The sequence below is a fragment of the Triticum urartu genome, chromosome 2A (assembly GCF_056163025.1).
Source record: "Triticum urartu cultivar PI428250 chromosome 2A, HENAU_Tu73, whole genome shotgun sequence".
In the NCBI taxonomy this organism is placed as follows: Eukaryota; Viridiplantae; Streptophyta; class Magnoliopsida; order Poales; family Poaceae; genus Triticum; species Triticum urartu.
This window is the reverse complement of record NC_141874.1, coordinates 275,311,305-275,337,647: the sequence shown is the minus strand read 5'-3', so window position 1 is coordinate 275,337,647 and position 26,343 is coordinate 275,311,305. Positions and strand designations below refer to the sequence as shown.

The following is a 26,343-nucleotide window of genomic DNA, read 5'->3' as shown; positions in this document are numbered from 1 at the left end:
GCGCCGTCCCGGCGGCCTGATTTGGCCGGCCGTCTTCAAATCCGGCAACGAAAAAGAAGAGTGGGGGAGTGGTGTCCAGGGGGAGGGGGAAAACAATGAAACTCGTTCGGGCGGCCCAGAATCATCCTGAACGCTCCGCGGGAGGATTTGCTAAAACCTGGCTCGTTCGGGAGTTATTGATTCCGTTAAGAGCCTGTTTTAATAAGTCATTTGATTTATAAGTCAAGTGACTTAAAATCAGTGACTTATAAATCACGCCTGTTTGGTTACCATCTGACTTATAAGTCATCTGAGTACACCTTTCTACCTTGTTTTTTTATATAAAGATTGTGGGACCCATGCAAAAGGGTGACTTATAAGTTTTAAGTTGGGGTGGAGCAACTTATGACTTATAAGTTGGGGTGACTTATAAGTTGGGTCCGTTTGACAAAATAAATCACTTTTTACACTTTTCGACTTATAAGTTGGTGACTTATTTAGAACCAAACAGGGCCTAAACATTAGTCCACACTCACGTCGGCTACTACTCTACAATAATAACAACTATAATCTCCCCTAAAAAATAACAACTAATTTAGAGACAGTTCCTCCCAGCAATGGACACACTAAGCTTTCAGCAAAATACACAGAGGCGTAAACACAAAATATACGCACTTAATTTCTAGTTCTAGCCAACTGGTCCATTGACTTGATTTAGCGTCTAGCACAGGCGGGGACGCTTGTGGCTTGCCACTTCTTCTTCACCCTCTGAATCTTCGTCAGCTTACCAAACCATCACAAACTCGTCATATTCTTACAGAACAGGCTGCCCTGCCTCGCCAAGCAGATGGTCGGCGTCGGGATCAAGCTCTGCCACAACCTCTATGGCTCTATGCCGTGGTCACCATCCTCTCTGGAGTCGGCTGCAGCTTCCCCGTTCTGGTCGGATAGATGGTTTGCTTGCAGGTCTGGTCCACCGACAACGTTCTCCCCCTCAAGGGTCAAGGCCATGGCTGAAGACACCATCAACTGACCCCTCCCAGTATTAATGCAACAGATTGAAGATCAACAATTTGCAATAGGTCCAAACCTAGATATATCCCAGCAGATGAAGCGGATCTGGGTGCATACCATGTAGAATGCTTCGTTGTCAGCACTCCAAGCCAATCCTGACGTGAGGACACCGGAGCTCGACCAGCTGATGGATGGAGCCATCTTCCTCCTGGCAACACTGCTGCGCCACCCCCTCTCCCAACGATATCCTTTTCTTCAAATTGGTTCCACACACGATTGAAAATGGCCTCAGAGAGAGACCCAGCTAATGGATCTGCACTTTTATAGAGCAACTCGACCACTAGCTGGGATATATGCACAGCCTGCCCACACAAGCTTGCCTCAATCATAAAACATTTGTTTGTTTGCAAATTGAGTCTTAAATCTGCTATCCCTAGCCATGCAGGCCCAATTTGCAGCTTAACACCTTCAGGGTTCGTGCAATTATTTTTCCTGTGTCCCGCTGCACCACAGTTACTGCATTTTGCTTCCTTCCTTGGTTGTTTCGGCAAATCATCTCTCTGTCGACGGGTGGTCTTCTTATGCCTCTTACCTCTGCAGATGCTGCAAAATGTAGTTCTCATACTCAACTCCTCATATGGTGCTTTATCACAGCTGTTTGTCGGCTGTCCTGCATTTCACTTCTTCTCAGGGGCACAAATGCCAGCCAATGTGTCTACCCGCAAAAACTTGCTATTATTTATAACTGTTTTACCAGATCCTTCATGTAGACATCAATTTGATGTGGGCCGGCCAATTCACCTTCTCGCCACATGTAGGTGTCAGCGAGTGGTTGTGATTCACCCTGTGTTCGGTTATGTACCACCCGTTGTCGTGTGTCCGAAGCAATCTGATCATAGCCAGGCACTCACAACGGCAAGCCCTGCCGTTTTCTTTTATTGGCTTCCCCTGCATTCCACGACATATATTATTTTGCTTCAATTTAAAGGACCGAGAAAAAGATGTTTCATGCATATGTAATATGAATCGCAAGAAAATAAATAACAAAATTGTTTTGCCATTAGAAAGCTATCTAATCACTTACAGAGCACCTGCAGACAACTTCCTGCATACACTTGGTCTTCCCAGCATTGAGCCTGCTTTTCCCATATCTTATCCCAAATCCGTGCTCCCAATCTTCTTCGAGAGAGTCGAATGTCAACACACTCTCAGTTTCCACTAAATGACCACCGAGGTTGTTCGTGTATCCGCGGATCGTCTGCGGTAGGGCGCCAACTCTTTTCCGGACAAGGCGTTCGGCAGGTGTTTTCCAACTCTAACACTGAACCAAACAAAACAAAATAGATTAAAATCAACCAGAAAGTTTCTGGATTTCTATTTAGGAACTAGAACCCTTGTATATCATCCGCAATTTTTATCAAGCACCACTTGTACATGCAACTGCGGTATTAGAAATAGCAACCAGCAGCAGGCTGTGCACACATTTGTTTTAATCAGGAACATTCTGCAACTTTTATCAAGCACCACTTGTACAAATAGAAAGCATAATTCAATTGCACACAAGATAAAAATGATTTAGCTGCGCTGCATGCCTCGTCGGCAAAGATAGGTAGCCTGCACTTAGAGATTTCATCAACAATCAGGCTGCGGCGGCGCCCCGGATCGAAACAAAAAACAATCTTGCGCCGCCTGAAAGAACATGCGGTGCCCCCATGTTTGGTTTTGGTAATTGATGACAATCTCTATGGACTAATGGTTGCCTTGAGTTATATTTGAAGGTTTTGTCCATAGGCTTTTCTTGGAGTACATGTGTTGGTTTCAAGAATAGTTTGTGTCGACCAAGGTGCTATTTAAGGAATTACCTAAAGATTGGTCTTATGCGAGGTTGATCAAGACTAAGTCAAAAAGTGAATCAAGTTGATCAACCCACAAAGCGTAGAAGATGTACCGAGAGGGATCAAATGATCCCATGGTATGGTAAGCATTGTCAATTACGCTTTGTGTACTAACCCATGGTCTTCGTGAGAGTTCTTTGTGGGTTTAGGTTGCGGTGTGCAAGTTCAAGTGGAGCATCATGAAGAGATCAAATGCTTGAAGCTTGCCGTCCATTGTGGTGACAATGGACATGTGAAGATGTGCGGAAGAGTGGCTCATCCATAGTGGAGTATGGGGGAGCAATCAACTAGTCTTCATCGAGCCAACACAATCAAGAAAGGTGGTCCAACTTGAGGAAGTCAAGATCGTCATCATCTAGCTCAAGTGGACCATGTGCAAGGCAAAGGTTTGCCCTTGATAGGTTTTTTATTTTACCGGTCTCATGATGGTAGTTGGGAGAACGGGTTATAGGATCGATTGCCGTACTATCAAGGGGGGGCTCTCGATGAGTAGCTTGATCATATCGTTAGTTGAGAGCTCAAAGCATTGCATCCTTGCATCATCTTTCTTGGTTCTTGTTTGGTTCTTTTTATGAGTCTTAGAGCTTATGGTCATCTTCATGACAAGCTCGAGTTCATCGAAAACGGAGTTCACATGCATCTTCTATGATGTTTTCGATGTTGGAGGTTATGTCGGTTCTTCCTTTTTGGAGGTTTCACTCCTCTATTTGTTTGGCATACCTTCCCTGCCTCTTCTTACTATAACCAATCGCTATTTTGATGCTACTCGTCGTCTTGTATCCAACAAGCTTGAGTTTGCTCAATTCGGAGTTCATATGCAGAAGTTATGGCAGTTCTGATTTTCCGTGGAGTTTACTTGCTTTTGTGGAAGTGGCTTAAGGATGGCGCCAACGGTAGTACCGCTGGGCCGGAGCAGCAATACCGCTTATCGCCACAAGCGGTAGTACCGCTGTCCCACAGCGGTAGTACCGCCCATGGCCATAAGCGGTAGTACGGCTCCGGTTCCGCGCTAGTACCGCCTCGACTCGAGACATGGTTTTCTCGTGTCGGGTTCATCGGCAGTAGGAGCGGTAGTACCGTTCATGTGCAGTAGTACCGCGGCTACCACCACCCCTAGTGCCGCTCAATGGCCCTCATCTATGTTCCTTCTCCCTGTGCTCGTGGTAGGCTTGTGCGCGGTCCCAGCGGTAGTACCGCCGGGCCGGAGCGGCAGTACCGCTTATCGCCACAAGCGGTAGTACCGCTGTCCCAAGCGGCAGTATCGCTGCGGCCAACGGTAGTGCCGCTCATACGGCTCCGCCACACACTCTGTTTTGCTCCGCTCTCCGTGTTCTACCTCCCGGGCGGTAGTACCGCTCCCCTGAGCGGTAGTACCGCTCGTGCGTGGACTGAGCACATAACAGTTGGATTCGGGAGCTCCTATAAAAGGGGGTCTTCTTCCCCATTCAACCTTGTTCTTTCAGCTCGGGTTCTTCCCCCATTGTTGACCTTCTTCGAGCTTGCTAACTCTCAATCCCTTCATGGATTCTTGCTAGTTTTTGAGGGAAAAGAAAGAGGAGATCTAGGTCCACATTTGCACCAATCACTTTCTCCTCTATGTGAGGGGAACCCCTTGGATCTAGATCTTGGAGTTCTTGGTGTTCTCCTTCTTGTTCTTCCTCTCATTTTCCTCCCTAGCATTAGTTGCTTCGGTGGGATTTGAGAGAGAAGGACTTGGGCACTCCGTGTGCCCTTGCCATTGCATTTGGTGCATCGATTTGAATTCTCCACGGTGATACGTGGAAGTGAAGTTTGAGAAGCTTATTACTCTTGAGTGTTTGGGCACCCTAGAGCTTGTTCCTCTTGGGTGCCTTGGCGCCCTAGACGGTTGGTGTTGTTCGGAGCTCAATCATTGTGGTGTAAAGCTTCGGGCAAGCGTCGGGGTCTCCAATTAGGTTGTGGAGATCGCCCCAAGCAATTTGACGGGTACCGGTGACCGCCCCCAAGGGTTACCAAAGTGTACGGGTTCGGTGACCGCCCCCAAGGGTTGCTATTTGTACGGGTTCGGTGACCGCCCTCAAGGGTCCCTTAGTGGAATCACGGCATCTTGCATTGTGCGAGGGCGTGAGGAGATTACGGTGGCCCTAGTGGCTTCTTGGGGAGCATTGTGCCTCCACACCGCTCCAAACGGAGATTAGCATCCGCAAGGGTGTGAACTCCGGGATACATCGTCGTCTCCGCGTGCCTCGGTTATCTCTTACCCGAGCCCCTTTACTTATGGACTTTACTTCGTGATAGCCATATTGTTTCTTGTCATATATCTTGCTATCACATAGTTGCTTATCTTGCTTAGCATAAGTTGTTGGTGCATATAGGTGAGCCTAGTTGTTTAGGTTTTGTGCTTGACAAATTAACCGCTAGGTTTATTCCGTATTTGTTAAAGCCTAAACCGTAATTATTTCAAAACGCCTATTCACCCCCCTTTAGGCGACATCGACGATCTTTCAATTGGTATCAGAGCCTCGTCTCTCTTTGTTAGGCTTAACCGTCTAGAGAGTAAAGATGTCGACTAGGAGATTAGGATTCTCTGACACTCTTAGTTTCGATGGCACAAATTTTGATGTTTGGGTAATTCGCATGCTTAATCTTTTTAGGGTCATGGACCCAAATTTAGAGCGAATTGTAGATATGGGTTTTTCTCCTCCAAAGGATCCCCAAAGATTATCTTTAGAGGATGATAAAAACTCTTATCTCAATGCTCAAGCTTCTAATGTGCTCTTCGATGCTTTGAGCAATGTAGTTATATTTCACCTCATGCCGTTCCGGGATGCTCATGAGTTGTGGACGAAGCTTCAAGATAAATATGGTGTGTCCAAGATTTGTGGGGATGATTGTTTTCCCTCCACCTCCGGTCGTATAGTCTTCTCAACTTCTTCTACTTCACCTACATGTGGTTTGCCACAAGGTAATGATATGGTGAGTAGTGTTGGTCATTGCAATGATGATAGTATGCTTATTGTGGATGATCCTTCATCACTATCTTATTGCAATGATCCTTCTTTGGGCTTTAACACTTCGAGCACTCCAAATGTTTCACATGCTTGTGTTGATAGTCCTTGCATATCATGCAGAAATTGCTTGACTAAATCTTATGATGATATGTGTACTATGTCTTGTTGCCATGATAAAAATACATATATTTTCTCGAATTGTTGTGCTAACAATGTAGAGGAAACCCAACACTACATGGAACAAGATGTGGTGTTTAATGGTGCTTCAAGGGATCTTACATCATCATCTATTGCTTTTTGCCTTATGGCTAAGGCTTCAAAGGTATCTCCTACTTTGAAACCCAATATGTCTCTTTATGATGATGTTGATACTAACGATGATGAAGATAATGATGAAGAGAATGATAATGTTGCCTCCTTAAAAATTAAGGGGGAAATGGTTTTTAAAGCTCTTCATAAAAATAAAATTGCTTGTTCCAACTTCATGGAAATCATGTCCATTGCCATTGAGGGCAAGAAGTATATTGATGAGTTGAAATCTCGTCTTGAGGAGCATGAGGTCACCATTGATAAAATGGAAGGTTATGAGCATGATTACGCTAATGAAATTGCGGACCTCTCTCAAGCTCTTGAACTTGAACAAACCACCAAGGAATCTCTTGAGGAGACTTTTGCTCTAGAATTATCTAGAGTGAGGGAATCTCGTGATAGAGCTCTTGAGGTGGCCAATGATTTTGAAACTAAAAATGAGGAGCTTGAAGTTGCCCCGAGCAATTTGACGGGTACCGGTGACCGCCCCCATGGGTTACCAAAGTGTACGGGTTCGGTGACCGCCCCCAAGGGTTGCTATTTGTACGGGTTCGGTGACCGCCCTCAAGGGTCCCTTAGTGGAATCACGGCATCTTGCATTATGCGAGGGCGTGAGGAGATTACAGTGGCCCTAGTGGCTTCTTGGGAAGCATTGTGCCTCCACACCGCTCCAAACGAAGATTAGCATCCGCAAGGGTGTGAACTTCGGGATACATCGTCGTCTCCGCTGCCTCGATTATCTCTTACCCGAGCCCCTTTACTTATGCACTTTACTTTGTGATAGCCATATTGTTTCTTGTCATATATCTTGCTATCACATAGTTGCTTATCTTGCTTAGCATAAGTTGTTGATGCACATAGGTGAGCCTAGTTGTTTTAGGATTTGTGCTTGACAAATTAACCGCTAGGTTTATTCCGTATTTGTTAAAGCCTAAACCGTAATTATTTTAAAACACCTATTCATCCCCCTCTAGGTGACGTCGACGATCTTTCACCGCCCCTGGAATAATGCCACACTTACATGTCTATTGGTGTACGGGAAAGTCCGTCGCCATTGCTAGCTTGGTCATGCTTGATACCCGGCCACCAACAGAAGGCCTCAGTGCCGCAGCTCTCTCCGCCGTCAGCAAAAAGTCCCCAAACAATGGTTTTATCAAACTGACAATTCACTAGCCAGCATAACAAACTAAAATAAACAGGGCATCATTCCAACTACGGTTGCAAGGTACAGAATGCAGTTCTACAGAAAATCCCAATTACCTCTTAGTCCATCCAGGGGCTTGGGGATCCACCTTGCCAGTCGATTGTGCAGAGCCTCCATCGCCACTTCCTGTTCGATCTTGAATCACAGCGCCCTGATCTCCATCAAAATGTGCTTCAACGCCACCCTGGTCAACGGCGTTTGCATTGACACGGCAGGGCCGCCGGCAGCCACACTTGTTTCCTCGCCGCACATAGCACCACCCCCGAACTGCCCAGCTGAGCTGCGCCCAAATCCTCCGACCACCGCCCCGCCAGATCCGTTGGTTAATTCCTTTTCCGCACGACCAGCCCCACCAATCAATTCAATTAGGGCCGCCGCGCTAGCCGCCTCATCCGGGAATATGGGCAACCTGAGCACGTTGGATCGAAGCTCTAAGCTTGTTTTGATGCTGGATCGTAAATGGGAACGAAGAACATTTATGTACAAGGATTGATTTCTTACCTGTCCATCGGAGCGACGGGAAAATCCATCGCCACGGCTGCGCCAGCAGTAATCGGAGACCACGTCCGGTGATGCGAGCAGGGAATCAGTGTGCGAGAATGCCGCCGATGTAGCCGCCACCGACGCCGCCCTCCGGCTCTAATTTTTACTCGGCTCGATCATCTTTCGCTGAAAACAGGGGCCGAAGCTGGTGGACGGGGATGCATTCATTTTGCCCGTCGTTAACGGCGACTCCACAGACGGTGCCGCCCGTCATCTGACATCGTACGTACAAGGCCCGCCACTGTGTATTCCCCTCTTATTCTGTACGGTATATCGAATTTAATAATGCCTCGCACAGATCCCAGAGCTCATCTGGACGGCCCAGATATCAGGACCACCTGGACCCGAGAGCCAAAACGCAAAGCATCTAGTTGCTGCCATGAGCACGACACAAAACTCTAAAATCAAATCCCTCCTAATCTGTTTTTAGGTGCACTTATAAGATGTATGTGCGTCTCTTCCAAAAAATATCTCCTCTGTTTAAAGTGAGCGTCATTTGTGGCGCCGCTGCTTGAGAGGACAGTATGTGCATGTTTCTATTTTAAAAAGATACATAGAGTCCTTGCATCTAAAAAACCATATTAGAAAAATCCTCACCTTCACAAAGTAAAAAAGGAAAAAAATTACCACTGCAGTCTATCAACCCTTCATTTAGAAAATACCAGAGGTTCTCACCTCTTTTAAAAAACAATTCACGCCTTCATCTAAAAAAATTCAAAAGATTACATGCCGCGGCCAACCACTTACGCCACGTGGCATAACTGGTTGGCCGCCCTTCACGCGTAGCTTAATGGGTTGAGCTGCTGTGAAAATGCCACTGTAGACAAGCTAGAGGCTGTTTGGTTAAAACAACCATAAAACTGCAGATTTGGTTGTGAATCGTCTGTAATGCCTTGGCACTTGAGTGAATATGTTTATATACTAATTTAAAGTAGTGACATGTACATTTGTAGGAAATCGGACAATCATTTTACACAGAAAAAATATGACAATGTAAGCGATTTATAGCTAACACATACACAATTGAACAACTATACTTTGATGTTGCATACATTTAAATAGATAGTGTTCCCATAATATTATTACAAAGACATGCATCATACAAAACACAGTATGGTTCACATGAGGATGACCTCCATCAACATAGCTAAACTTATGTTGCCATTGCTAGACAAGCATGAGCTATTCTACTATGAATATTGTCATGCTGTCTTCGTTCCCCTCATCTTCAACCGGGTCTGCTTGTGTTCGTGCCACCTCCAGTCATAGCACTGGAAGTACATACTCATCATCGGCATCACATCTATAAAAAACTTTAACCTTGGTACTACTGGCCAATGACCGATCAATATGCGCATCAAGCAATTACGTAGCAAAAGATATAAACCATGACAAAAATTGGGCCATTCCTGGCCAATCCATTCATACATAATCTTGAAAATGCGTAGAGAGTAGCAATATGCAACAAGTACTAATGATACTGTAATAACATACTACAATCTATGACTATTAACCATCAAATCACAAAAAACAGAAAACAGGAATATGCATGATCAGAGAATTTTTTTAGAAGAGGATGGATGGGGATGAGTGATGGAGGGTGGAGGGAGGAGAGAGGAGGAAGGAGTCCCAGTTCACCGGCGCCGGCGGACGATCGGACCTGCCCCGTCCCTCACGGACACCAGATTGAGGAGGCACGGGACGACCTGACCTCCACCATAGGGGGCAAAGGGAGGGAGGAGGGAGGTAGGAGTATGGAGGAGAAGGGCCGGTGATCGGCGCCGGAGCCGTCGGACCGCCGGCCGGCCACCACCATGGGATGAGAGGGGGGGGGGGGTGAGGGAGGAGGGAAAACTATACCTGCCGGATGTGGAGTGTCGCCGGAGTAAGCAGTAGAGGCAGGGGCGGCAGCGGCCAAACCCTAGACTGCCGTGGCGCGCATGTCATGAGGTCGAGCGGGACTCAGGCGTGTTCTGTCCGTTTCCTCTGATGCCATTGAACATATAAACGTTCAAGAAGTGCTAGGCCAGACGAAGCCAGCCACGTTGTCCCTAAATCGCTATGAATAGTGCTGCTATCATCACTATAAATTTGGTGGCCTGCCAAGGGCATTTTAGTAATTTCACGTACAGGCAAACACGGTGAAAACCCTAGCCTATCGACAGCCTCCTCTCACCCCAATCCTCCCAATCCCCGCCTCCTCTCCTCCTCCCCAATCCACCGCCTCCTCTCCTCCTCCTCCCCAGTCCGCCGCCTCCTCTCCTCCCCCTCCCAGTCCGCCGCTCCTCTTCTCCTCCCCAATCCGTGAGCGCTCACCACCAAGAAGCCACGGGCTCCTCTTCTCCTCCCCAATCATGAGCGCTCACCACCAAGAAGTCACGGGGGGACTGCGCCGCCGCTGGAGGAAAAAAGGAAGAGGAGGTGGCACGGGGGAGACCAGAAAAGAGGAAGAGGAGGTGGCGCGGGGGAAACCAGCGGCAGTGACAGGCTCGACAAGGAGGTGAGCTAGAGCACGGGCTGCCGTGAGCGCTGCGTCGTCTGGGAGCCACCGTGGAGCAGGTGCTTTTATCCTCCCCAATTCGTGAGCCCTCACCACCAAGAAAATTAGTTCGTTTGCTACCAGTTAAATCGATCTATTCATCGTTTTTCTTGTTCCCCATAGGCTTGAGTTTGTCCGCTTGGTGGAGCAGGCAGGGAGCAAGCAAGCAAATATGGGAGAAGGTAATAAGGATCAACGTGATGATCCTATAGTTTTTGCCCGATCTTTCACCGCAAGACAATAAAATAGGAAAACTTCTAATCACGGGAGTAATCCGCGTAACCTGAAGATGAGGAAACAAATCCAGCAAGCAACGTGATGAAGATCACCATGCCTCAAACCAAAGCACGATAATCCTTGCTGAACACAAGAACCTTCGCAGCAATCTTTATTAGATAAACGGCATCGCCGTCCCCAAAGGGATGCTTCACCAAGGAAACACAACTCGATAGTTTTCGACTAAAATTCTCCACCCCCTAAACCTAATGCGCCCCAACTCCTTATATGGAGGGGTGAGGCGCCCAGTCTAGCCTCGACCTGACTTGGTTGGACAGACCCAAAACCAGGCCAAAACTCACAATTATTAAAAATCTAATTATTAAAAATAACAATGACACGCCTAGCTTGGCGGAGTCCTGAAATTGGGCTTCACCTCCTCCGTCGTGCCCATATCATCTTCCCCCCTTCAAAAAGTGTTGTCCTCAACATGTGAGGGTCTACTGGAAAGGGTGGAGTGATATCAACAAAAGCATCACGCGTCTTCGCCATCTTCAAGTCTCGCCTGCCTACCACTCCAAATCCCCCCTCTTGGTCTGCTCGACTTGGTTCAGCTGTGGGTGCCTTTCTTCTCCACACACGCCTGGGCATAGGCGCCACCACCTTCTTCTTGTCCACCTTTGTTGGAGCCCTTTGTTTCTGAACATGAACCTGCTTTGCACTACCCTGCAAAAGATGAGTAATGCCTGGGCCACACAACTGACGAACATGTCCATCCTTGCCTTTGTGCATCCGCACTGCTGCTCCAACAAAACGCCTCGCAAGTGTGCTAACAAAACTGCGCTTGTCGCTCCGAAGCACCTCATGCACTGGGATATGATCAGCACAAATATCATCAGTCTGAACACCTGTGTCAACACAAATTGGAATTGTAACACATGCTGCAACATCCTTCCTCTCATCAGAAAGAGGCTGCACTTCAACTGGCTTGTCACTAACAAGAACAACATGCTTGTCATCTACAGGTATAGCTGAAGCAATATCAACAATGTCGCTCTGTGCATCATGCTCCTCATGCTGCAGCTTAGCTAACCCTGGCGGCTTAGCCTTGCACAACCTCTCCTTGTGTACCACCAGCTCCACATTAGACTTTATTTGATCATCCTTCATAGGCTTCAAAGTCTGTTGTTTTCCATCATGCACAAAAGAATATGCATTTGCTCTCCCAGCATGTGTAACATTGCGATCATACTGCCATGGACGTCCAAGTAACAGCCCACACACCTCCAATGACAACACATCACATTCTACCACATCAACATAGTCACCAACTGTAAATGGCACACGCACTTTATGAGTAACCTTCAACATACCACAACTATTCAACCACTCAAGATGCTTAGGTTCAGGGATACGCCATGTGGACAACCCCAATGATGCCACCATTGCCTTGCTTATGCCATTAGTACAGCTACCACCATCAATCATCAACTTGCATGCTTTGCCTTTAATCATACACTGAGTCTGAAATAAACTCCACCGCTGACCCTTGTCAACTGTTTTGCAAGCTTCATCATGTACCCTCTTGAGTTGCATATTCAACCCACTCAATGGTACAACATCGTCCACCAAAATCGTGTCAACATCAGCCTTGTCCTCCTTAGAACCAGTACGTGTTGTCTTTGCCTCGTTGTCGTCGTTAACATCATCTATCTTCACCATGGATGTGTCCTTGGAAATTACCTTCGCAGAATGTTGCACAGTATGCGCGGGAAAAACTGTAATGGGCTTTTTAAATTCCGCCCGCATCTCTTTAATGATCTTTTGTATATCAGCTATCTCAGCCCGAGCACGTTCCTTAGAATTCTCATCCAACCGAGAAAACCATGTGGAAGTCATCTTCCCGATCCGGCGAACAGATAATAAAATCGCAATTTTTTTACCACGAGCTAGACTCTACCGTAAGTTGGTTTCCAAACGGACGGAAACAAGAGAATCTTCTCTCTCCTGCCTTAACTAATTAGGATTTAACTAATTTAAAAATCCAGCAAGCTGATCACAGAACACCAAAACAAACTAGTACTCCATCATGTACCAACCAAATCGCTCTGCTTCCTGAAAATCCGGAGTCAGCCAAAAACAACGTGTCCTTCCTATCCGAGCGACCAAACCTCGCTGAGATCACAAGGAAAATTGATAGCACCGACGCCCTCAGTTTGATCCGACTGGAAGACGAACTCTCCGCCGAGACACAGATCCAAGCGTGCTCGGCCCTTGCGAATTTGCCGCCACTAAGCTCCTCGCCGAACAGCAAATTGCACCGTGATCCACGAGAACTCTCCGCAGAATAGACTGGCGGCAATGATGCAATCTCAACAGGATGAACTCGCGGTGAGAAACCCAGTAATCTGATACCACATAATAAGGATCAACGTGATGATCCTATAGTTTTTGCCTGATATTTCACCGCAAGACAATAAAATAGAAAAACTTCTAATCACGGGAGTAATCCACGTAACCTGAAGACGAGGAAACAAATCCAGCAAGCAACGTGATGAAGATCACCACGCCTCAAACCAAAGCACGATAATCCTTGCTAAACACAAGAACCTCCGCAACAATCTTTATTAGATAAACGGCATCGCCGTCCCCAGAGGGATGCTTCACCGAGGAAACACAACTCGATAGTTTTCGACTAAAATTCTCCACCCCCAACCTAATGCGCCCCAGCTCCTTATATGGAGGGGTGAGGTGCCCAGCCTAATGGGCCTCGACCTGACTTGGTTGGACAGGCCCAAAACCAGGCCAAAACTCACAATTATTAAAAATATAATTATTAAAAATAACAACGACACGCCTAGCTTGGTGGAGTCTTGAAATTGGGATTCACCTCCTCCGTCGTGCCCATATTAGAAGGAGAATGACCCTGAGAGATGGCCACCATAGGGTCGTGACCTTCTTTAGCACACACATCGGCACCGCCCCCGCGGCCACAGCAGGAGGACGACATTGGGGAACGAGAAAGTCAGGTACTACTCATGTGACGGCGCAAGAGCCCATCCTGGTCGAGCACCGTCCCAGGTTCGTGTTTCCCCCTATAGTTCTCTGAATTTTCTTGCACAATTTTCTTAGGTTTGCATATTCTTTTTGTTTATATGTATTTACAATGTTTGATTACGACCCCAATGAGTATAAAGAGATTTTAATTTTGTGTGTGTGTGTGCAGCTTGTCTGGTGGGATGGGGATTTAGAGGATAAATTTTATGGCAGTAAGGATGTCAAGTTTGAGATGTCACATAGGAGGGGAAAGGAATTTACTCTCTTCTAATAAGGTGAAGAGAGACTGCTGGTTTAAAGGGAATACATACTTTAACATGATTTCTTCCAATTCAACAAACCAGGTGCTACTCATGTCCTTTCATGGTATGGCTTATGTGACTACAAAGTATATTACTTTCTGTTATTTCTTTGATCCCCCAATACTGTTAGCTTTCTAGACAAGTTCAGAATTCACTGACGTGGAGATCTCTCAATTAATATGTAGGTGTGGAGCTACTCGAGGCAGCATGACATTATGCCACATGGAGATGGGGATGGCCATGCCCGCGCCAATGCTGTCGGCCGACGTCGGTGAGAGCATCACGGTCGACAACGGCTCCAACGACCTCTCCAGGAGCTTCTCCATGAGCTCCTCGGACGACACCAACTCCAATATCATGTTCTCCACACCCGGAAGCAAGATGGACAAGGTGCTCATCGACAGCGATGGCGGCATGATCACCAACCTCAGCAAAATCGAATCCCAAGTAGGATAAGCTTCACATGTATACACTTCACATCCATCCACACTCTGCTTCCCATCAATTGTTTAATGCTACACTTCTACTAACACTTTGGACCAAATTTAGTTTGGCATGTCGACCACGTATTTGGACATGCCCGGCATGGACGACTATCTGCACCTGCATCAGGACTTCATCGCCTGCACAGTCTGCACCAAGCATGGCTGCGCCACTTACCCACGAAGCATCGCTTAGAGGGTTAGTTAGTTTCCTGCAATATTTTTGGTGTTTGTCTTGGTGCCACATGTTTGTACTGAATATTTTTCTTGCTTATGATGTTTAGGAAAGAAGAGCTAGTAATAGCAAGAAGCTAAGGAGGCTGCAAGACCTCGTGCCCAATATGGACAAGGTAACTAAATCAGTTGAACTGATGCACACTGTGTCACCGTAGAGATGAATTTTCACCATGAATTACAGAAGCTCATACTCTCTAAAGTACTAAAACTGATGACTACATTCCTGCATATTTAGATAAATAAAACTAACTACTAAAGTACTAAAACTGATGGTTCTAATCCAAAGTGGAAGTATTGCTTACAGAAATTCAGAACCTTGGTAGGTGTCGATGACTCAGACCTTAGTTACTTTGGACTTCAGAATTGCATTTGTGCAGCTATTCTCTAGGAGAAGTCATGCAATACAAACATATTAATAAGTTTCTTCTTGAATACGTAGCAAACAACTGCATCAGACAAAGATCTAGAGTACCTGCTCATATCTGGTGAGCGGGTAGTCTCTCGCCCCAAACGCCTAAGCTCCTGGTGATATCCTACTCCGCTCGGTTTCTTCTTCTTCCATGCCTACACAGCTCTAGCTTTTTTTTAGTTTAGCCCGTCTAAATTTCTGTCATATAAAATCTTATGAAACAATGTGCTACTATTCTTATTATTGAACTATGTCAATCTGTTTTTTAAGTGGGGGAGTGATGAATCGAACAAGGAGGAAGGGCGACGTGTTTGTTCTTCAACCATTTCCCTCTGAAACCTAGGTTAGGACTGTCCCCTGTTAAGTATGTGGTTGTACGTTGTACCTGCTACTAAATTAGTCATGCGCACATGTTCAATTTTTGACTTTTTCTTGCCTCTAAAACCCAAGTTAGGATTGTCCCTTGTTAAATGTGTGCTTGTACCTAATGCTAAATTAATCACGCACTTCCATTTTGGTTACAGAAAATTGGGGGGAATCATATCTGGAGCATATGTGAACTTGGCCTCCGGTCATTGAGTCAGGTTTCTGGTTTTGCTTGGGAGAGTAGCATGTGTTTCCCATTTGTTTATTTAAATAATTTGTATCTAATTCTTGTGAACCAGATCGTGCTTGGGAGAGTAGCATGTGTTTGATTTAGTTACATACATAGACCTTTTGAACATTTGGCTTGGCTGTTTGGATCTGCTTTTATGCAGGGAGACTGTATTCCAACCATAAAACTGACGGGCACACTAATATTTTTTTTGGAAATGGAGGCGTGCCCTCGGCCTCTTCATAATAATGATGCATGCATCCATCTTATTAAAAAGTCTCGAAGTATCCCAAAGTCATGAAGGTATTACAGCTCGCAAGCGGAGCAAAAGCAAAAATAAATAAATGAGTACAACCGGTAAGGCAAAAAAGAGGATAAGCTCCCTAGACTCCTATCCTGTTATGCGACCGCCATCCGAACCGGTTGAATATACCCCGTGCTACCATCTCCCATTGGTTGCACCCAGTACCCAAAGGCTCCCTGGAGTCCGCAGGAGTGAGTAAGGACCACGTACGGATCCAAGCGGTAGCTCTGAAGATAACCTGCAAGAAAGTTAAAGTGTGTTGTCTGTTAAAAATCAAATCATTCCTACAGTTCCAGATAGCCCACAAAAGCGCACATATTCCAATCCGAATACGAGCAGCAGTATCCTGTTCAACCCCAGCTAACCACGTTCCAAACAACGATTCTATGTTAGCTGGAGGAGTGATATTGAAGGCAATATGAATAGTTCTTCAAAGCAATTTAGCGAGGGGGCATTCAAGGAATAAGTGTTGTATTGTTTCATCATGATCACAAAAAGAACAACGTGAACTACCCATCGCCTCTTGATTAAGTTGTCCTTAGTGAGTATAACTTGCTTGTGGACAAACCACATAAAAATTTTAATTCGCAAGGGAACCTTAATCTTCCAAATATGCAACGATCGCGAGATTGGGCAGAATTAATCAAATCTATATAAAACGATTTCACCGTGAAACCTCCATTTTTAGCTAATGTCCATTGCATCGAATCCGACTGGTCTGAGAGTCGAACATCTATCAATCTTCGAACCAAGTGCAACCAAGCAGTCCATCTCTGACCAACTAACGCACGCCTGAACTGGATATTCAAGGGGATTGTTTGGAACACGGTACCTACGTAATCCTCCTTGCGTTGTACAATATTATAAAAGGTGGGATACTGAACGGCCAGGGGTGTTGCTCCTAACCATGTATCCTCCCAAAATCTTGTTGATATCCCATTGCCAACCAAGAATTTGACCCTACGAAAGAATAAATCCTTCACTCTCATAAGCCCTTTCCAGAATGGCGAGTCAGTTGGTCTCATGGTAACCTGGGCGAGCGTTTTCGACTACAAGTATTTATTACGCAAAAGTTGTGCCCATATGCCCTCCGGCTCTGTCCCCAACCTGTAGAGCCACTTGCTCATGAGGCATTTATTCTTGATTTCTAAGTTCTCAATACCAAGCCCTCCCTGGTCTTTTGGCCGGCAAAGGATATCCCATCGCGCCAGTCGGTATTTCCTTTTGGCCTCATCTGACTGCCAGAAGAAACGAGATATGAAGAAATCAAGTCGCTTTCGTACCCCTTTAGGGATTTCGAAGAAAGAGAGTAGGAACATTGGCATACTGGTCAATACCTAATTAATCAGCACTAGCCGACCTCCATAAGACATAAGCTTACCCTTCCAGCAGCTCAGCTTTTTTCTCAATTCGATCTTCAATACACTTCCATTCTTTATTAGACAACTTACGGTGGTGAATTGGTATGACCAAATAACTAAATGGTAACGACCCTAATTCACACCCGAACAATTGTCTATATGTGTCTTGCTCGTCTTTGGCCTTCCCAAAGCAGAACAACTCACTTTTGTGAAAGTTTATCTTTAATTCAGACAATTGTTCGAAAAGGCACAATATAAGTTTCATATTGCATGTTTTAGCAATGTCATGTTCCATGAATAAGACGGTGTCGTCAGCGTACTGCAAGATAGAGACTCCTCCATCGACCAAATGAGGAACTAAATCCTCCACCTGACCATGCTGTTTGGCTCTGCCAATAAGAATGGCCAACATATCGACCACTATATTAAATAAGAGAGGAGACATAGAATCTCCTTGTCTCAAACCCTTATGTGTCTGGAAGTAATGGCCGATATCATCATTAATCTTGATTCCGACACTACCATTCTGGACTTGAGAACCCACTTGGTTCCGCCAAGCCTCACTAAATCCTTTCATGCGCATTGCCTGCTGAAGGAAAAGCCATTTAACTTTATCATATTCCTTCTCAAAATCCACTTTGAAGATAACCCCATCTAGCTTCTTCGAATGGATTTCATGAAGCGTTTCATGTAGCACGACAACCCCTTCAAGTATGTGTCATCCTTGGCATGAACGTCGTCTGACTCCGTTGTACCACTGAATGGGCAATTTGAGTCAATCTATTGGTACCAACCTTTGTGAAGATTTTGAAACTCACATTAAGAAGGCATATTGGCCTAAATTGTTCAATCCGAACTGCTTCTTCTTTTTTGGGTAACTACGTAATTAGGCCAAAATTAAGATGAAACAGCTCGAGATGGCCACTAAAGAAGTCCTGAAACATAGGCATAAGATCATTCTTAATAATATGCCAACATTTCTTATAGAATTCAGCTGGAAACCCATCTGGTCCCGGTGCTTTATTCAGTTTCATTTGTGAGATGGCATTCAAAACCTCCTTCTCAGTAAATGGTGCAGATAGAGTATCATTCTCCTCTACCTGAAGTTGAGGTATATCTCCAAAAACAGATTCATCTAGGGCCACCGTGCTTGCTTCCGGATGCCCAAAAAGTTGCTTATAGTAATTAGAGATATATGCTTTCAGATTCACATGCCCTATAATTGTCCCCTCGTCCTGTTTGAGCTGTATGATTTTCTTCTTCCTATGTTTACCATTCACAACCATATGGAAGAATTGTGTATTATCGTCCCCTTGGACAACCTTAAGCACTTTAGCGCGCAGTGCCCACTTGAGCTCTTCTTCTCTAAGAAGAGAGCGTAAGCCTTGCTCAGCTTCGGACTTGGAGTGTTGCTCAGTAATCGTAAGGGGATTACTTTCAGCTTTTAAATCTAAAGTATCAATTAAATGAGTAAGGCGTTCTTTCTCTTCCTTGTATATCCCACTCTCATTTCTGGCCTAACCTTGCAAAAACTATCTCAGATGTCTGATCTTATTTTGCCACCTCTCTATGCTAGTTCTACCGCTAACAGGTTTTGCCCATTCGTGTGCAATGATCTCTAGAAAGTTTTCTTTCTCGAACCAACCTAGTTCAAAAGAGAAAGCGTTCTTTTTGGCGACATGGGTAGCCTCTCCCGAGTCTACAAGAAGAGGTGTATGATTGGAGATCCCTCTATGCATCGCATGAACCGATACTAGAGGGTACTTTTGTTCCCATTCGACACTGGCGAGTACCCTATCCAACTTCTCATAAGTTGGAATGGGCAACGAATTGGCCCAAGTAAATTGTCTACCGGTGAGCTCAATTTCTCTCAAATCAAGACTCTCGATAATCATGTTGAACATCATAGACCATCGTCCATCAAAATTATCATTGTTTTTTCCTCTCTCCTCCGAATAATGTTAAAGTCCCCACCGACTAGGATTGGCAAGGATTCATCGCCACAAATCCATACCAACTCAGCTAAAAAATCTGGTTTGAACTCGGGTTGTGCTGCTCCATATACAACCACAAGAGACCATCGGAATCCATCCAATTTGGATCTCACCCGAAATTTGACTGTAAAGTCTCCCCTGACCACATTAAGCACCTCGAGTGTTGCACACCGAACCCCTAGCAAGATCCCACTAGATCTTCCTCTAGGAGGTAAGACATGCCAATCAAAATCAATTCCACCTGAAAGAGTTCCAAGGAACTGTGAGGTGAAGTTATCTCGTCTAGTTTCGAAAAGCGCAATAAAGTCTAAATTTTGCTCTACCGTTGTCTCAACCAAGAGCCTCGTTTAGCCAAGTCAACTGGACCTCTGCTATTCCAAAAGATTCCTTTCATAAATCATCGTGGAATTTCTTTTTAAGCTTGACCCTAGCACTTCTACGCACCGCCGAAGTAGGATAAATCTTCCGTTTCCAGGGCCGCTTAGGCTTCTCCTCAGCACCCTCCGGAAATGTAGGGTCGACATAATACCGGACAACGCCCTCCCTCATGGGCTCTACAATGTCCATATTCTCAGACCCCTCCTCATCGTTGGCCTCCTCATTAGGTAAGAGATTATTACAAAAGCTTCCCAGGGCTACAATTCCTAGATTATTCATGTCATCGTTATTCATTGGTTTAACTGATGCAAGGTTCTGAATTATTTTAGAAGCCCCCTCGGCTTCTAAATCTAACATGTCATTAACAGACTTCTCTATCTCTATATCAGTTGAACCCAAAGTAACCCCTAAGTCGTTTGCTTTATCAACAATCTCATGCTCGGTAAAATGCATAATTGAACGACTCTTATCAAAAGGCATACCTGTAGTTTCTTCCACATCACGAAGCATGGCCGCCCTCTTGGCGCGCACTAGCTGCAGGTCATCCGCATCTGTCTGGCCCTGGATCTGACCGCTGATCCGTCTGCCAGCCGTGACCGGATCAGAAATGCCGCCGAAAGCGACAAGCTCCTCCGTGGTCCTCTCCCGAGGCGTGTGGTCCCCGCTCCGGCTGCCTTCCCTAATTGCCGGTGAAGAGGGGCAAGGCGTGGTCAAGCGGGTACCATCAGCCGTAGGAGTTAGAGAAGGAGACCGTGGAGCCACCTGCTCAACAGTCTCATTCCCCCAAGCTGTCAGCGTGACGTGGAGTTGACGTCGGAGAAGGAGATGTGCAGGCCTCCTGCTCGCGCTCCTGGTCGTGACGCCTCGGACTGGCCCGAGGGGAAAGGATGTCATGGGCCTCCAGCCCGCACCCCTCCCCCTAGGAGTAGGAACCGCTACGGGTGGGCTAGGACTGTGGGCCTCCTACCCACCGCCCCCACACCAACAGTAGCACGTAGCTCGACGAGTGATGTGGTCCGGAATCAAACCTCGGAGATGGACAAGAACCAACAGCAGGGGCATCACTGCCGGTAACTCTAGTTCCTCTGGATCATCCGCCTCAACTGTGTTGCTCCATAACCGACTGGGGGCAGATCGTGCTCCAAAAGAACCATACCGAAGTGAGGTCATCGGTGTCGTGGAGGGAGGCGCCTCCTTAGAGGACGTATCTGCCGTGCCCTATGATTGCGGCTCCTTAGCCGGCTCACGTGGTGTGTTCTCCGGCCCCTTGTCCTGATTCCCGGGTGCACCATCACCCTCAGTTGTATCCATATCCTGAACCTCATCTCCCTCCTGCGGTATCGGTGTTTCCTCAATATCAAGCTCAAGTACATAGGTAACCCCAGCACGCGTCCACTTGACAACATCCGGTACGAACTCCAAACTGACTACACTGACTAGCAACCTCGCTGCTCCATGTGCCCGAGTAAAAGGCATGTCAATCCGTTCCATCTTACCAATGATAGAACCCAAACTCCAAGCTATCGTGAAATGATTAATATACTTGCGAGGTGCACCATAGAAGCGAACCCAGACCTTCTCTAAAGGTGTACCCTCGGGCTCCTTCTCCTTCCACTCATCAAATGCGAGGATAACGTTGGTGCTCTGAACTCTGCACATGCCATACTTAAGGGTATGCATCTGATCCTCCTTAGTGGGAAACTCAACCTTGTAAGTCTGGGCCTCCAACCCGACAAGGTCCCACCGATGGTTGCCTGGCACTAAATCCTGCAACTGTCGCACAATCTGTGCCTCAGTTAAAGTCCCATTGGTCACCTTGACAACCGCGGGGTAAGAACTCTCTTGCACATGCGTCACCGGTGCCACATCTGGTGACTCAAAAAACATGAGCTCCTCACTGCAAACCCCATAGATATTGACCACCGGCTTGGGGCCAAAAAGCAACGGACACTCACCGGTTGTATGCTGCGATCTGGAGCAATAATCACATAACTCGGTGGTACACTCTGCCGCAAAATGTCCCGGCTGGCCACATCGATAACACGGAAGCTTCTTTTTCTTAATAGCCCACTTTGAAAGCTTTTCCCCGTTCTGTTTGTCCGGACCCTTATCAGAACCCTCGTCACCGACCTTAGCAGCCACGGTACTGGTCACCGGAATACTGACATCGATAATACTGTCCCGAAGAGAAGTCTTGACCGTCTGCACCGTATCAATATCGGCCTGTGCCGTTGCTGTTGTATCAACAGGATGAATAGGAGGCCGCGGGGGAGGCGGGCGTCGACCCCTTCCTCGCCCACCTCGGAATGTACGGTGCGCTCCCCACTTATACCGGTCTGTTGGGCCAGCCACCCCCTCGACAAAATTGCCGGGAGGACCTTGAAAGTCGCGTCCCGCTCCGCCCTCATTATACCATCCAAAACCTCATCCACCGCCCGACGAAGAGCCACGATGCAGCCCCTCGCCATACGCATCATAGCCATCATCGCCCCACTATCCATAGCGATTCTAATGAAAGCCGTCACCACCGTAGTTCCGCCCGCCACCGCCATAGCCATCACGACCAAGGCCATTGCCATGCCCGGCGTCGCCAGCAGGACCATTGCCGCGCCCGGTACCCAGGGCACCGCCCCGCCCGGCAAGTAGAACAACCGGAGCACCGCCCTCCCCGACAACTTGAACAACCGGAGCAACGCCCCGTCTTGCACCTTGGGCACCGTCCCTTCCGGCGGCCTAGGCGTCGCTCCGCCCGGCAGCAAAGTCGCCGCCTCGGCCGGCGGCCGGGCCGGTCTGCGCCGGCTGTTTCACGACGGCCCGGCCTTGGGCCGCGGCCAAGTTGGCTCGCGCTGGAACATGTGCCGGGGGCGCGGCCCCATGCTTTGGTGGCGGTACTCCACGCCCCGCCATGGCGTCACCCAGCGGCCTGGTTATCCTAGCGGCGCGACCGGCACCCAGCTTAGGAAACCCAGGAGTAGTCGAACGACGAACCCTAGCGATCAGTTCTTGAGGCGGACCGATCGATACATCCACAGGAACATCACACGATGGGTCAAGGATCACGTAGGTAGGCTTCGGTACGGGGGTCTCCTATTGGGCCACATACCCAGGCATGTCCGCCTCTGTACTGGCATCATCAACCGCAGGCCTAACCTGGCCCAATAGCTGATTCAAACGTGCTCTCCTGGCCGCCTGGATCTTGACTGCCCGGACATGCGCTGGCGCCGACGGCTGTGCCGCCGCCCGGCCATTCCGTTTCTTTTTTCGAGTCACTTTTGTCCAAGAATCCGTACTCCAGAAGTCCGATAATGTGATTGGTGCAAGACATACCTTGGGCACCGGCCCTTTCCATGGCCGGATCGCGGGTGCCGTCGTTTTCCGGTGAACTATCCGGCGATCCAAATTGATCTTGTCATCAGCTCTTGATCCTTGTCTCTCCGGCTCACCGCTAGGATCAGCTGCATCAACCATCGGCGGATACAACTCTGGCGGCTCCCTGACGCAGTTTCCTTCATCGCCGTCCTCATCGTCGTCGCCATCAGCGAGAACCCAGAAGCGACCTCCAATCCGCCGATCCTGCTTCCCTCCGCCAGACTCCGAGGACGAGTCAAGAATCTCGATCGGATTCACCACTTCCGCAACCATCTGCATATGATGATCCACAACCACGTCATAAATATCAATACACAATTTAGATCCTACCTTCACCTGGTCGCCAATCATAGCATAATCACCGACGCGGACGTCGTTGTCCATATCCAGCAACGCCGTCCAGCGAGATGCCAAAGAATGATGCAGACGCCCGCTGATCCATTCCCCATGACCCTCTCAGAAATGCACAACCCAACGCAATCCCTCCTCCGCATGCCCATCCGCCTCACACGGATCTGGATCAGGCTGTGCCGCGAGAGATGACGAGGACGAGGTGATCAGTGATGACGGCGGCAGATCAGCAGTCCGCGACGAGGATTCTGGCGGCGCCTCCGGCGGTCGCCCGAGCCGTCCGCCCCGTCCGAAGCCCATTCCAGCAAATATGACCGCTGCACTTTCAAGTCGATCATCTGGTTATTCAAGAGATATGTATCAAAGGACCTCTATGTTCCCTATCACGTGTATTTAACAAGTAAACATTCAGCTATTCTCGATTTATCTTGCTAATGAAAATTTGTACCTTTTCATTTATTTTTGCTTATCCATTTGTTTTGTATAATATATGCATGTTGTAGAATAAAGATGTAACGCCCTCGATGCGGCTATAACTCCCACGTGTCGAAGCACGACTTAGAGGCATAACAACATTGAAAGCAATGTCGTAAGTGAGGTAATCTTCACACAACCCATATAATACATAAGGGAAAGAGATACATAGTTGGCTTACAATCGCCACTTCACACAATTACATGAATAAAGCATTACATCATCCAGATACAATCAAGGTCCGACTACGGAACCAAAATAAAAGAAGACTACCCCAAATGCTACACAGATCCCCGGTCGACCCCAACTGGGCTCCACTACTGATCAACTAGAAAGCGGAACAACATAAAGAACACGATCTTCATAGAGCTCCTCCTTGAGCTTGGTTGCGTCATCTGCACGGTTCAACGACACCTGCAAGCTGGTTTTGGAAGTATCTGTGAGTCACGGGAACTCAGCAATCTCGCACCCTCGCGATCAAGACTATTTAAGCTTATAGGTAAGGTAAAGGTTTGAGGTGGAGCTGCAGCAAGTGACTAGCATATATGGTGGCTAAACATACGCAAATGAGAGCGAGAAGAGAAGGCAAAAGCACGGTCAAACAACTATGATCAAGAAGTGATCCTAGAACAACCTACGTCAAACATAACTCCAACACCGTGTTCACTTCCCGGACTCCGCCGAGAAGAGACCATCACGGTTACACACGCGGTTGATGTATTTTAATTAAGATCAACTTCAGGTTTTCTACAACGGGACATTAACAAATTCCCATCTGCCCATAACCGCGGGCACGACTTTCGAAAGTTCAAATCCCTGCAGGGGTGTCCCAACTTAGCCCATCACAAGCTCTCACGTTCAATGAAGGATATTCCTTCTAGCGGGAAGACCCGATCAGACTCGGAATCCCGATTACAAGACATCCTCGACAATGGTAAAACAAGTCCAGCAAGAACGCCCAATGCGCCGACATCCTGATGGGAGCTGCACATATCTCGTTCTCAGGGCAACACCAGATGAACACTACGTACAGCTAAAACCAGCCCTCAAGTTTCCCCGAGGTGGCGCCGTAAGTGGCTCTGTTTCGGACCAACACTTAGACAAGCACTGGCCTGGAGGGGGTTTAAAATAAAGATGACCCTTGGGCTGGCCTAAGCCAAGGGAAAAAAGGCTAGGCGGCGAATGGTAAAACCAAGGTTGGGCCTTGCTGGAGGAGTTTTATTCAAGGCGAACTGTCAAGGGGTTCCCATTATAACCCAACCGCGTAAGGAACGCAAAATCCGGGAACATAACACCGATATGACGGAAACTAGGGCGGCAAGAGTGGAACGAAACACCAGGCATAAGGCCGAGCCTTCCACCCTTTACCAAGTATATAGATGCATTAATTAAATAAGAGATATTGTGATATCCCAACAAGTAAACATGTTCCAACAAGGAACAATATCACCATGTTCCAACAAGGAACAAACTTCAATCTTCACCTGCAACTAACAATGCTATAAGAGGGGCTGAGCAAAGCGGTAACATAGCCAAACAACGGTTTGCTAGCACAAGGTGGGTTAGAGGCTTGGTTCAACAATATGGGAGGCATGATAAGCAAGTGGTAGGTATCCGCAGCATAGGCATAGCAAAAGAGCGAGCAACTAGCAAGCAAAGATAGAAGTGATTTCGAGGGTATGGTCATCTTGCCTGAAATCCCGCAAGGAAGAAGAACGAGTCCATGAAAAAGACAAACAGACGTAGTCGAAGGGTCCTCACAAACGCGACGTTATCGGAACCAACCCGAAGATGCAACACCGGAAAGAAGCACACAACATAGTAAACAAACCACACACGAACATGGTATGATATGCGGGATGCGGTATGCGATGCATATGCATGATTTGGAAAGGAAAGATTGAACCTGGCCTCAAATTGGAAATCCAAGAGTGCCACTGGAAAGGTGAGGTGAAATCGGTTGAAATCGATATAAAGGGAAGTCATGGCATGAAGCTACTCAAAGCACTTAACAAAAGTCCCTTAGTGACCTTGAGCCAAAAGGGATCAGAAAATACAATTGTAAGCATGTGAACATGACAAAAACATAAACAGATTCAGACTGTGAAAAACTGGAGCATGGCTAAACAGTTAACGAGTAGGCATGTTTACGAGCTCGATGCACTCACTACGGAGCATGGCATGAGAAACTAAGCATACACCCATCAAGAAGACATGGCATAGAAGCTAGGCATGACAAGAACAACATCATAGCATGCACAGATCAATAGCAACATCCTCGGCAAAATTGCTAAACATGTCAACAATCTGCCAGGAATATTTTATAGCAAAAGTAGAGCTC

At 47.1% G+C, this 26,343-nt stretch overlaps 3 long non-coding RNA genes and 1 pseudogene across 6 annotated transcripts; 2 read left to right on the top strand and 2 right to left on the bottom strand.

The window, feature by feature from the left end:
• Nucleotides 1-529: 529 nt before the first annotated feature.
• Nucleotides 530-8,092, bottom strand: LOC125537321 (uncharacterized). 4 transcript variants are annotated; one of them, XR_015616226.1, is made up of 5 exons: nt 7,893-8,092; nt 7,448-7,800; nt 7,209-7,373; nt 2,078-2,314; nt 530-1,941 (listed from the first exon to the last, which is right to left on the bottom strand). It is a non-coding gene; the product is annotated as an uncharacterized LOC125537321 (long non-coding RNA). The 4 variants fall into 4 exon arrangements; XR_015616225.1 differs by having other exon boundaries at nt 7,209-7,356; XR_015616228.1 differs by having other exon boundaries at nt 7,209-7,302.
• A 91-nt stretch (nt 8,093-8,183) lies between these two features.
• On the top strand, nt 8,184-14,417 carry LOC147984798 (uncharacterized). Its single transcript, XR_015616229.1, has 3 exons — nt 8,184-13,770; nt 13,916-14,112; nt 14,234-14,417. It is a non-coding gene; the product is annotated as an uncharacterized LOC147984798 (long non-coding RNA).
• Nucleotides 14,418-14,813: 396 nt separating this feature from the next.
• LOC125537323 (uncharacterized) lies at nt 14,814-16,010 on the top strand. The gene is made up of 3 exons (XR_015616230.1): nt 14,814-14,880; nt 15,447-15,519; nt 15,701-16,010. It is a non-coding gene; the product is annotated as an uncharacterized LOC125537323 (long non-coding RNA).
• Nucleotides 16,011-22,365: 6,355 nt separating this feature from the next.
• Nucleotides 22,366-23,561, bottom strand: LOC147984797 (uncharacterized; annotated as a pseudogene).
• Nucleotides 23,562-26,343: the final 2,782 nt, after the last annotated feature.